Raw genomic sequence first — 12,616 nt, 5'->3', positions numbered from 1 at the left:
CAGTTTGTCGTCAGAACCGTTCCATGCTCTAAATTAGAGTTGGCTTGAATACTCTGATGCATTGTGGTACTTGTATGCTTTCCCTGCATTGGTCAGCTACAGGTGGCATCCTGATTAACATTGGCCATTCAGGCTTGACGGCGTGTGCTGGGTGTTAGTACGCTTTAGTAGTGCATCCTTGCTTCTTGACTCAGTAATGGTTATCTGTTCATCTTTGTTCACAGAATAGCACTGTTTAGCATTTTATTCACGTTTCCTGGCTGGCACTGTTAATTAGTGCATTTTTGCTTGTGAGCAAGCACTGTTTAATAGTGTATCCTTTTTCGGGAAGTAGCACCACACCCATTTTCTTGCTCTAACACTGTTAACAACTCATTCTTCTTTCCTGAGCTGAAACCGTTTACCAGCACCTCCTAACTTGTGAAGCTTGTGCTATTTTCAGTCCACTCTTGTTGACAGGAGATGTTATTGCTTTAATTGGATTCATTTTCCTCTGTCCTTACTTTCTTTTTCCTGTTCTCTTAGCTCCTATTTAACTAATGTGATACTGTCTTCTGCTTGTTTCTTAAATTCCAGACGGTCTGCGTCCTAGTGGCATGTGTTTTCTTTCTTTCTGTAGAGCATTTACGTTTTTGTTCTTTCCTTTTTAATACTACCCCTCAATTGCTTCGTGATTATTTGGCATTTAATTAAGTTACACACCCTTCATTGTTACACTCTTACAAGTTCCTGAATGATTGCCTGGCTCTATAGGATCAGCGGGGGAATCTCCCAAGTATTTAGGGGTTCGGTCTCCAAGCCAGTGTCCCCTGCATTGGAAATATATCGGACACAAGTAAGAGCAGCCTCCATATATGGAGCGGAACTGTGGGGTCATACCAGAATACACAGCTTGATTGGGTCGGAAAATTCATTCGTGAGGAGCTTGTTGGGTCTCCCCTCTAGCTCCCCGCTGACCCCTATCAGGCTGGATTGTGGGTTATTACCCATTGAACAAGTGGTAATGCTGCGTCCATTGCTATATTGGAAGAGATTATGGTCAAATGAGGAGCTGGGATCTTACCGTGAGGAATTCAAGGGAGTTTGGTCCCAACTCAAGAGCAAGAATATTCCCTGGCTGAGATTCGTCAGGGATTCTTGCATTAAGATTGGCCTTCTAGAATTATGGACTACTCCGGAGGCCTCATGCCTGGCCCTACCCAAAGCTAAATTGGTCGAACAGTTTAAAAACCACCATCTTGCGCGTTTGCATGAATGCCCTAAGATCGGCAAGCTGACGGCCGTGTTCCTCCAAATTAAAGATAATTACAGGAAAGAGGAGTTTTTAGACCTGGTTAGCCCACCGGCCGCGAGGAAGCTTTACTGCCAATTCAGAATGGGTTGTCTCCCGCTCAGGTCATTTACATCTGGATGGGACGCCAACAAAACCACCGCATGCCCGGCTTGCAGTCACATACTTGAGGATGAAAAACATGTCTTTTTTTTCTGCCCAATATATCTACCACAAAGGAAACGCTGGATTAAGCCCCTATGCAATAATCTTGGTTTCAGAGAATGCGAAAAAGCAATGAGAATTTTAAAGTACGACACTAAACCTCCGATAGTCTTCGCTGTCTCCCGGTTCCTCAACTCTGTCTGGTTATTACGTAGGAAATTTTTATAATTAACCACCCTGCCAAATATTTGCCTGCTCAAATTGATGTAATGCGTTACTTTGAAAAGATTGAATTGGCTCTACTTTTATGTTCTTTTATTGTATTATTTATTGTGTAAATGATTGTTGCTTTTATGGTCATTGAACCGAAATAAAGTTTAATGAAGAAGGATCAGCTGTCAAATGAGTTGGTGTTTCCTGTACATTGTGAGTATTGGCTTTCTGTTACCTTGTATAACCTCATCAAAGTTATCGGTTCGACAGACCGTGTCCTGTCACTTGTGTCTCGGTTATTGTTTGTGTTTCACCATCTGTACGTTGTCCATTCAATGGTTCATTGTTCCAGGGGTTGCCTACGCAGGTGGTGTTAGTGTGAAAAGTTGGATGTGGATGAATGAGAAACGTCATCAGCATTTAGGATCTGCTTTGGATATGAAGTGAGTCTTTGTCGATCCCTCTGTACAGCTTGCTAACATCTGAATAGGCTGGGATCAAACTTGTATTACATTCCTGAACTTTGAAGAATTTACAAATTACTTTAATCTTTCAAATAAGTTTATTTCGGCAGCCATTCCATAAAAGTATAAATAAGACACTACATAGAATAAAGCCACAATGAGCCTCCACTTGCAGTTTTTAGAAAGTATCCAGGATTGACACAGCAACAGTACTATTATTTAACAGGTTGTTACCCACGGAAAAAAAATCACTCTTATTGCAGCTTAGAAGTGATTGCCATTGTCGGCCACATACGCCCCAAAAATGTGGCTACTGAGATTCGCACGAGCTAGGACGGCCGCCCCCGGTGAGCTCCTCACCGCGTCAGCCCTTAATCGATGGTTTCAAGCATTAAGATGTCTGAATTTATCTTAAAAATGCTGGCAGCAGCATTTTGAAGAATTTTCCTTGCCAGTGAGGTGTTTATCTGGTGATTCTGTATGACCGAAGGAGTCATTCTCCTTTCCTGACTCTTAATTGGTCTTCTGGTGCATGTACTGCAGAGTCTTCCAGTCAGGGGGGCGGAGGAAGCGAGGCTGCGGCCTTGTCACTCCCACAGTCAGATTTAGCTCCTGCACCTATTTATCCTGAAAGGTTTTTCGTTTTTATAAATATATTCTGCAATTTATATTATATTTGCTGCAGAATTTTAAATTAAGGAAATATGGAGAAGATAAAATACACTTGTTCAACATAATAAAAGGAAACAAAATATTTCTCCACCTCCAGTTAAATCAAAAATGGTGGAATCTAGTGAACCTTCTCTGGCTTTACTACTTGATGAGAGTCAAGCAATTTGTTCTAACACAGATACGGATGTATGACGTTACAACGCATACATTTACATCGCGGTACACTACATCGCGGTTTTGACAACGCAAGACTTGCGCTAGATGGCGCTCTAGGACAAGGAACAGGACTTAGGAGTAGTATAATTTACTATTCCAACTCCAGTCTACGTACAGTAGGGAAGGTGTTGGATAGTAAATTATACTATTCCTTGTCCTAGAGCGCCATCTAGTGCAAGTCGTTGTAACGACTTGCGTTGTAAAAACAGCGATGTAATGGCATCGCGATGTAATCCCCGCGTTGCAAACGATGTTTCCCCACAGATACTATTGCATCTGAAATTAAAAATATACGAAAAGACATGGCTAGTCTATCCATGAAAATATCTGTCAATGAAATTAAAATATAGGACAATAAAGTTAAAATTTATAGTTTCTCACCGCTTGTGGCAAAAATACCTACTATGTCTTCTTCTTGAATTGGAAAATTATAATAGACTGTTTAACTTTATGTACTTTTAACTTACAAGAGGACGTGAAGGTAATGATTGTAGGTTATACTTGAAGAATTTGTTACCTGGTCTCCTACGTTTAAAGTTTCCTGAGAAATTTTAAATTGATAAAGCTCACATGATTCTCTCCCATCGTAATCCACACCAAAATAAACCGCGACAAATGATTTTTAAAGTTTTGCGTCATCATCACATGATGTTGATACGAAAAGCAACTTGTGAAATTCCTTCTTTAATGGTTAATGGCAATAAAATCTTTATACACCAGGACCTTGCAACGGAAACTGTTAAAATTCAGAAAGACTTTTCTGCTCTCTGACCAAGATCGCGAAGTCTTGTCCTCAAATATGGTATTTACGACCCTTCGACTATGCATATTTGGAAAGATGGTTTCTCAAAGTCCTTTCAGGTCCCTGTAGACCCTCTTCTATTTTAGAATCAACAGTTGCAGCTCCCCATGGATATATATGAAACTGCTACCTGAATCTTAATCTCATTATTTTTCCGGCTATCCTATTTGTTCAAATTTATTTTACAGGGCACCGGTGGTCCGGTCGTGCTTGCTAAGCGTGTGTGTGTTTCAACATTGTTATTAATGTTTAAATGTTGTCCATGTATGTGTTTGTACATATCTTTACTTCTCCTTTTTCCCTATTGTTCGCTTCTAGAGCTACTTTTTATTCTGTTATGCTTTAAAAGTGTTTTCATCTCTTTCTTCTTCTATACATTTTCTTTTCTTTATTATGGCTAATTTCATTTAAGGTTTAAGACATCCTGTGAAACGCACTAACATTTTTGATTATTTATGAGGATCTAAAGCGGATATTTGTTTCTTACAAGAGACACATTTAGATGAGTTCAAGACCACCCTTGATCAATATCATCTCATGGAATGTGGCTGTCCTAAGTCAAAATGATGCTGCCAGAATGGTGTGAGTATGTGGAAAACATAGATATCTGTATTCTGCAGGAAACATGGTGTTTTGAGACAATTTTTTAAGCTGGATATTTACATTTCAATCTCCAGCTATCGCTAATCATGTTGGGAGGCCATCTGGGGGATTGACGATATGGCTCAGAGTTACCCTGAATTGTAAAATTTGGCAATTAAATATCGATTGTCCAGATATTTTAGCCATGATCCTCATGTCCGACAATTTACCTAGTGTATTTTTAACATCTATGCTAGAGTTGCTTAGGGGGTAAGCTTCCAAAGCTATTCTATTTCTCGAGGACTATATTGATACAAGTCAGACTCAATCTCGTATTATCCTATCAAGGGATTTTAACACTACCTTTTAGCTTCTGTATCAGAATGATATTGGGCTACCTGATGAGGACGATGAGAGATGGGCGAATCCTTCATTGGACCTAGCACCAATTAAAAAGTGGACCCATGCTGCACTGCAGACGAATGCCCTATCTGTAGATCTGGAGGTCAGAGAAGTTAATGAACGAACCAAATTCGATTCTCACCCATTTTCTATGACCAATGATATGTGCCACCTTAAGTGGCACCGGGTAGTTCTTAAACCTGAACTTCTATCTGCAATAAGCCACGATCTTCATTTAACATTAGCTGAAATGTATAATTGCTCCTCTGAGTCTGACCTTAAATCTATTTACCATTGCTTTTTCAAATGGCTCTTGTTCTACCTATCTGTCCCAGAGTCTCATAAAAGAAAGCATAACAGTAAACCCACTACTTGGTTTAACAAGGATTAGAGACAGTGTCATAATACCCTAGCATTGGCAATTAAAACAGCAACCAAAATTGCAGGGTAAGAAGGGTCTATAAATTAAGTCTGGTCCCTGCTAAGAGGGACTAGGACTAACTCCGGTGGCAGGATCTTAAGCCAGCTTGTTCCACTAATGATTCATCTAAGTTTTGGTCTTTGGTCACCTGGGATAATAATGGGGCCATTCCATCTCCTCCGAATTCTATACATTACCATTAAAATGATCAGAGTCAAAGATGACACCCAAGTTATTTGCTTTCTCTGGTTAGAGTTGTCTCATGTGTTGCAAAAGAGCACATCCATTACTGCTACCAATTGGCTTCCTTATATAGCTTACAGTTGGCCTTGGAATCTGAAGATCTTTGTTCAATTCTCAATATTGGCCAAGGGCCTTATTACGAGTCTGGCGGACCATGGACCACCAGACTTGGTGGCCTTCCAGTTGCCCTATTATGACGAGGGCAGTCAGGCCACGCTGGACCACCACAACTGTCAGGGATCAGTGATCCCTGCCATTGTGGCGGTGGTCTTGAGGCCACAATATGCTTGGCGGGGCAGCTGGGGCCCCACCAAGCATAATATGAGTTTCCTCACTGCCACACTTTTCATGGCGGTGCGACCGCCATGAAAAGTTTGGCGGTGAGGAAACCAAGGGGGCCTTACAGTACCCCCTGGTGCCTCATGCCACATGGATGCACACAGGGTGCATGCAAACCAGTACCTACATGGCATGGACTGCAACAGTTTATCCTAGTATTTCATTCAAATATTTGACCTTCTCTTTACAATGTGAGCAGTGAGGAACATGGCACACTAGAATAGCATGGATTGTACTTGGCACTTTCTTCACTTATTATATATTTTTTCATTACTTTTTGCACTTATGAACTGGGTATCATGTATGCACTTCTGTTCCGAAAAGTGTGACCTTAAGTTTCCTCTGCTTATTTGCACTGTATCCGATTACTGTTATAGAGATTTTTAAAGTAAAAACTAGAAATTTACTAATTTATCTACTATTTATTGTGCATTATGGAATTGCAGAGTATTACTTTTCCAGTCTTGTATCATTATAATCATGCATTGATTCAATTAGGTGTGATTTTCAAATGTAATGTCAATATGCATGCACATTGGATCTAATGAGCGTCATTTTGAGTTTACTCTGCTCACTTGAGCCGGATTCTATGTTTCATTTTTGAAGTTTATTTTTCTTTGAAACAATGACAATGTACATAAATGCGCTGCCTTATTTATTACCATACACATATCCATAATAATGGGTAATTTTTTCATATCTTACAATATTTGGATTCAGTCTTATGATGCCGTTCTTGCACTTGGCCTATTTCTTCGAAATCTATACGAAAGTCACTCTTTCTTGTACAATTGTATATCTCAATACTAATTTGTAAAATTATCACTGAACCCTTCAGAAATAAGAAGAAGTGAATGTCTTTCAATTATTCCCATTGATGTGCTGTTACAACAATTTATAATCATACTTCTAATCACAGATTGAGTTTGGTCACATCATAAACACAATTCCCATCAAATGCACAATCTCCTTTAGCATCACTAAATATGTATCTGATCTTGGGCAATAATACGCGCTAGATAGCATAATGGTTGCTAATGCAACAGACATTTCATAACATATCTATTCTTGCGCATTATAAAATGTAACAGGTGTAGTTGTGACAATAATTCAAAATCATGTCTCATAATATTGAAGATGTAATTCATATGTATAATTCTTAATGTGAATTACTCTTTACAGTCCAAGTGCAAAAATATACACATTATACATTAAAGACTTAAATACTTGGTGTTTTTGGAAATTATGCCCAAGTGGGCTAATTACTAAACCTATCCAGTAATATCTTCGTAAGTCATAATGCAAATGGGAGTAACTCTTCACAGCAACCTTACGTCAAAATGTTTCACCATCTAGAAAACGAGGAAACAGAAAGAAACTAAGGCTAATCCCATAATTTCTAGTTTTATACTTCAATGCCTCACTATAGCAGTCAAAAATAGTACGACAGTGTCATTCAAAACGTGAAAAGTGCAAATTTAAAATTATATTGGTAAGTCAAAAATTCAGATACAGAATGCCATATAGACATAAGAAGCTAAAAACAAAAAACAACAAACAAACAACAAACAATAGTTGTTTGCCAAAATTCGAAATTAGCTATTTTTCATAAGAATTTCATCAAAAGTTTCCGTAACGTGAAGACTTCCAAGAACATTAATGTCAAATAGACTCCACAATCCTGTTAACAACAAAATGTCTCTCTTTCAAAATAACAATCATACATGTTAACCCTGAACACAATTCATCAAAGGGATACAATTGTTATTCTCCCAAATACCAGGACAGTTCTTCTTCAGAATTCAGGCGCCCAGGAATTTTAGTGTCCAAATCTAATATACAGTTGGATTCTAACTGACGTAATCTACGTATCCTATCCCCACCTCTGCTGGTAGGAAGGACCCGATATATCACAAAAAAGTGTAATAGATTCCGATTACTCTTATGGAGTTCCTCAAAGTGGCGTGCCACAGGAGACAACTTGTCTTTATTTTGAACCGCCCTCATATGCTCCAAGATTTGTTTTTTTTGCAGGGAACATAGTACTGCCTACATATTTTTTCGCACATGGGCAGATTAGGATGTATACACAAAAATCAGAAAGACAGGTTAAATGTTTTTCTATGTTTCTTTCCAAGTTTGTCACTGGATATAATACCTTCTTTACATTAGAACTAAGTTCGCATGCTTTGCATGACATGCAAGTAAAGAAGCCCTGAATATCTGCATTGTGCGGTTTTGTGAGAGATACTTCGTTCTTACATAGTCTGTCTTTCAGGGAATTAGCCTTTCTAAATGTTATGGTCGGTGAGTCTTTTAGCACTCCATCTAGGGTTATCTCAGTTTTTAAGACTCCCCAATGTTTCTTTAGACATTTCCTCAAAACTTGTGAACTTGAGTTGTATGTAGTCACATATCTGATAATGCTATCTTCTTCTACACTCTGTTTGGGAGCTAGCAGTATTTCTCTGTTCAAATCTGTAGCTTTAGCACATGCCAAACTGACAGAATTGGCATTGTAGCCCCTATCCAAAAATGTGGCCACCATACATTCACACTCCTTTGTAAAGTCAGTGTCAGAGCTACAGTTCCTTCGAGCCCGAAGGAACTCTCCATATAAGATGCTTTGAATTAACGCCTTAGAATGCCCACTTTCTGCATGTAATAGAGTGTTCCCTGCGATAAAGTTTAGATGTTAATTGACCTTCCACTACTTCTATTTGTAGGTCCAAAAATGTGATGCTGGTATCACTCATACTGCCTTCAAATCTAAGATTCACCTCATTCTCGTTGAGAACTGCGACAAAATCTAAAGCTTGATCTCGACTGCCATGCCAAATCGTCAATATAGCGCAACCAGATTTTAACATGGTTGGCATATTGTACAAAGGCTTTGGGCACCTGCTGATCCCACCACCCCATAAAGAGTTTGGCATAACTGGGAGCCAAGCAGGTGCCCATCGCAGTTCCTTGTTTCTGTCTGAAAAACATTTAATTAAAAATAAAGAAATTGTTTTCAAGACAAAACTGGATCATCAGCAGTAACATCTCATTGTGTTGCAAAAAGGAGATAGAGCGTGTTCTCAAAAAATGTCTACAAGCCTGAATGCCATCCACATGTTTAATTGATGTATATAGGCTACACACATCTAGCGTTATCAGTAGAAAGCCATCTTGCCACACTACATCCTTGATTTTATTTAAAAAATCTTTGCTGTCCCTTACATAAGAAGGCAACATCTCAACATAAGGGTGCAAAAAGAAATCAATATATTTAGATGTTTTTTCCAATAGTGAACCTATCGAGGACACTATAGGTCTCCCTGCTGGTTTAAGTGGGTCCTTGTGTAATTTGGGCAAAAGATATAAGATAGCTGTTTTGGGAGAACAATTCAGAAGATAACAATATTCATCCCACTCAAGTATACCTTACGTGTGCAATGAGTTTATCATCGTATGCTTAACAGAATTAGCATTCTCAACCAAATCTTTAGATACTTCCTCATAACATTTTTGATCTTGTAACTGTCGTGCACCTTCCTTCAAATAATCTACTACATTCAAAACTACCACATTGCCCCATTTATCCGATTGGCGGATGACTATACTTTTATCTGACTGCAAAGTTTTCATAGCCAGTCTGTCCTTCTTAGTCAAATTGTCATACCGCCAATAACTCTTTTTCTTTGCCATTGATTTTACATCATTAATGACCAAAGTTTCAAAAATATCAATACTACATAGTGGGAGGGCAGGGTTAAAAGTAGATTTAGATTTGAAATCATTAGGACAACTTAAGCTCACCTCAAAGCCCAAAGATTGAGCATTTATAGGAGGTGCCTCAGATATATCAAATTCCAGTTCTTTAAGTGCAATCAGGGTCTCAATCTCATTGATTGTCTGCGTTGTGTCCCGGCAAACTCGAGGAGGTGGCAATGTATGTATATATATATATATATAAATATATATATATATATATATATATATATATATATATATATATATATATATATATATATATATATATTCAGTGAAAAAAACCATAGGTTTCACACACGTTATAGTTAGCTGGACATTTCACTCGTAAAAAACCAATGAAATTCCCCCGTTATAGTTAGTTAAGCTAACTATAACTCGCGCACCCGCAAGCCACTGCTGATGACGTCACATATTACATCACTCATGACATGGTCAGTGACATCACTCATGACATCACTGATGACATCTCAAATGACATCACTGATGACATCATCCAGTGAATGTGTATTTTTCTGAAAATTAAATATGTTTTATATATGTATATCTCACGGACGATAAAAGAATAAATGGGTATATAAGTGTCTAAATGGATGATTTGTTTTTGAAAAATTGATTGTATAACTGACTGATTAAGTGTATCTTAGTGAATATATGGCTTACAGAGTAATGTTTAAATATGTAATTATCTGTATCAGTCTCTCACTTTGTGTATAAGTGGCTGCATGGGTTGGTGAGTAGCTACATGGGTGTTTTTATAGGATATTAGGTGGTTTTTTGAGTATCAGTCTGAGTGTCTGCATGGTTCGGTGGGGGGTATTACGTAGTGCATAGGTGCATGAATGAGTGACTCACTGGTTGTATGTGTTGAAGACAGCATGTGTGCAGGACTGTATGGGTGGATGAGTGTGTGTATGGGTGTGTTAGTGAGTGAATGACTGTCTCAATAGTGTCTTTATGAGTAACTACATATGTTTTAAACTACTATATGTGACTATTGGTGTATATAAGTGAGTAAATATGAGAGTGAGAGATTAAAACAGTTCCTGTATGAATAAGTATGTGTTTCTATAAGTGATTGTTTAAAAGACTAAGTATGTGTAACTTTCCGTAGAAGTAAGTGTAGTGGTGTGTGTATAACTGTATAAGCAAATAAATCTATGTTTGATTCTTTATTTTCATGAGTGAGTATGTGTGTCAGTAACTCTGTGGATGAGTGGCATTTTGTAGCAGGATGTATAGGTGTATGAGAACATATGATGAGTGAGTACATGTATGAGTGACTGTATAGGACTGTTGGTGAATGAGTGGATGTGTATGTGGATCTTAGAATTACTGAAGAGGTTGTTGTAACTGGTATTGGTATGTCCATTGTTTTGAAAAGTTTAGTCTCTATTTTTGAATGTGTGTATCAAAGGTTATATTAGGGTGAGAGGAGGTCTGCCACTCTGTCACAAGGATGATGTCATCAGTGATGTCATTTGAGATGTCATCAGTGATGTCATGAGTGATGTCACTGACCATGTCATGAGTGATGTAATAGGTGACGTCATCAGCAGTGGATTGTGGGTGCGCGAGTTATAGTTAGCTTAACTAACTATAACGGGGGAATTTCATTGGTTTTTTACGAGTGAAATGTCCAGCTAACTATAACGTGTGTGAAACCTATGGTTTTTTCACTGAATTTGCAAGGTTTTTTAAATGCTAATTCCTAACTATAACGTGTGTGAAACCCATGGTTTTTTCACTGAACTTGCAAGGTTTTTTAAATGCTAATTCCTAACTATAACGTGTGTGAAACCCATGGTTTTTTCAGTGAATTTGTATGGTTTTTTAAATGCTAATTCTTACCTATAACGTGTGTGAAACCCATGTTTTTTTCAGTGATTTAATATGGTTTTTTAAATACAAATTCTTATATTAAATGTGTGATTTTTTTTTTTTTATTTGCAAGGTTTTTTACATTTTTTTTTTTTACTTTATATTCTCTTTAAACACTATGCTTAAATGTTATAAATTCTGCAATATATTATTTTTTCTCATTTTTTTTTACCAAACAGGTAAGATATATTAGTAGAACATAGTGATTCTTTCTTTATAATTTTTTTTTTTTTTTTTTTTTTTGCGTGCGCGTACGGTAAGCTTACGGTAAGCGTACGTTTTGCGTAATGTACGTAATATTTCTATTCTTTTTGCGTATGGTTACGCAATTTACGTAGTTGTGCGTACTGTGTACGTGGCGCGTAAGCGCATACGTTACACGCGCACGTTACGCGGAAGTGTTGGGGCGTGCCTGTTATGCGCATGCGCGCGTGCGCGTGTCTTTTATACGCGCATGCGTACTTTTACCGTAAGCGCTCCGTAAGCGCTCCATAAGCGTAACGTACGCACACGGTGGGTCATGTGATCAAGAAACAACACTTTTGATTGGTTTAAAGTACTTTCAGTTCTAGAACTCTCCTACACCACACCCATTCCCCTCATTTCTGCTTGTGATACCTTAGGAGAAGGAGCTGAGTTGTCTTTGGGATACGATGGCAGACCAGCACTCCTCTTCTGAGAGTGAGGCTAGCAGCACCACCATCAGGCAGAGAAGGAGGAAATAGAAGAGTTCTTTAATATGGGAGAATTTTACTATTCCTGAGGGCGAGAAAAAAGTAAATGCTGCTTTAGTGACTTGCAAGCTGTGCCAGCGTGTACTTTCTAGAGGTAATCCTAACAAGAAGTATTCCTTCGGGAATCACACTATGTTAAGACACCTTGAGGATGTACACCCTAGGACACATGCACGACATACTAGAGGAAACCCTTCAGTAAGTCGAGCAAGCACATCCACAGCAGCTCAGCCGAGTCCATCTTCGGCAGCTCAGCTGAGCCCTTCATCTGTGGGGGCAGATTCACCTTTTTCTGGTCCTGTGGAAACTAACCATCGATTTGCGAGGGTTACAATGCGGTGCTCAAATTGCCATGGTCTAATTGTTCATAGGGAGACCAGTGTTCCCCTAATTAACAACAAAATAGACCAGCACATTTGTCCTACCAGCTAATATTCCCATTCTTCCTTTCCTCTG

The sequence above is a fragment of the Triturus cristatus genome, chromosome 3_2 (genome assembly GCF_964204655.1).
Source record: "Triturus cristatus chromosome 3_2, aTriCri1.1, whole genome shotgun sequence".
NCBI lineage: Eukaryota > Metazoa > Chordata > Amphibia > Caudata > Salamandridae > Triturus > Triturus cristatus.
The sequence above is the reverse complement of the archived record's forward strand: the minus strand, read 5'-3'. Positions refer to the sequence as shown.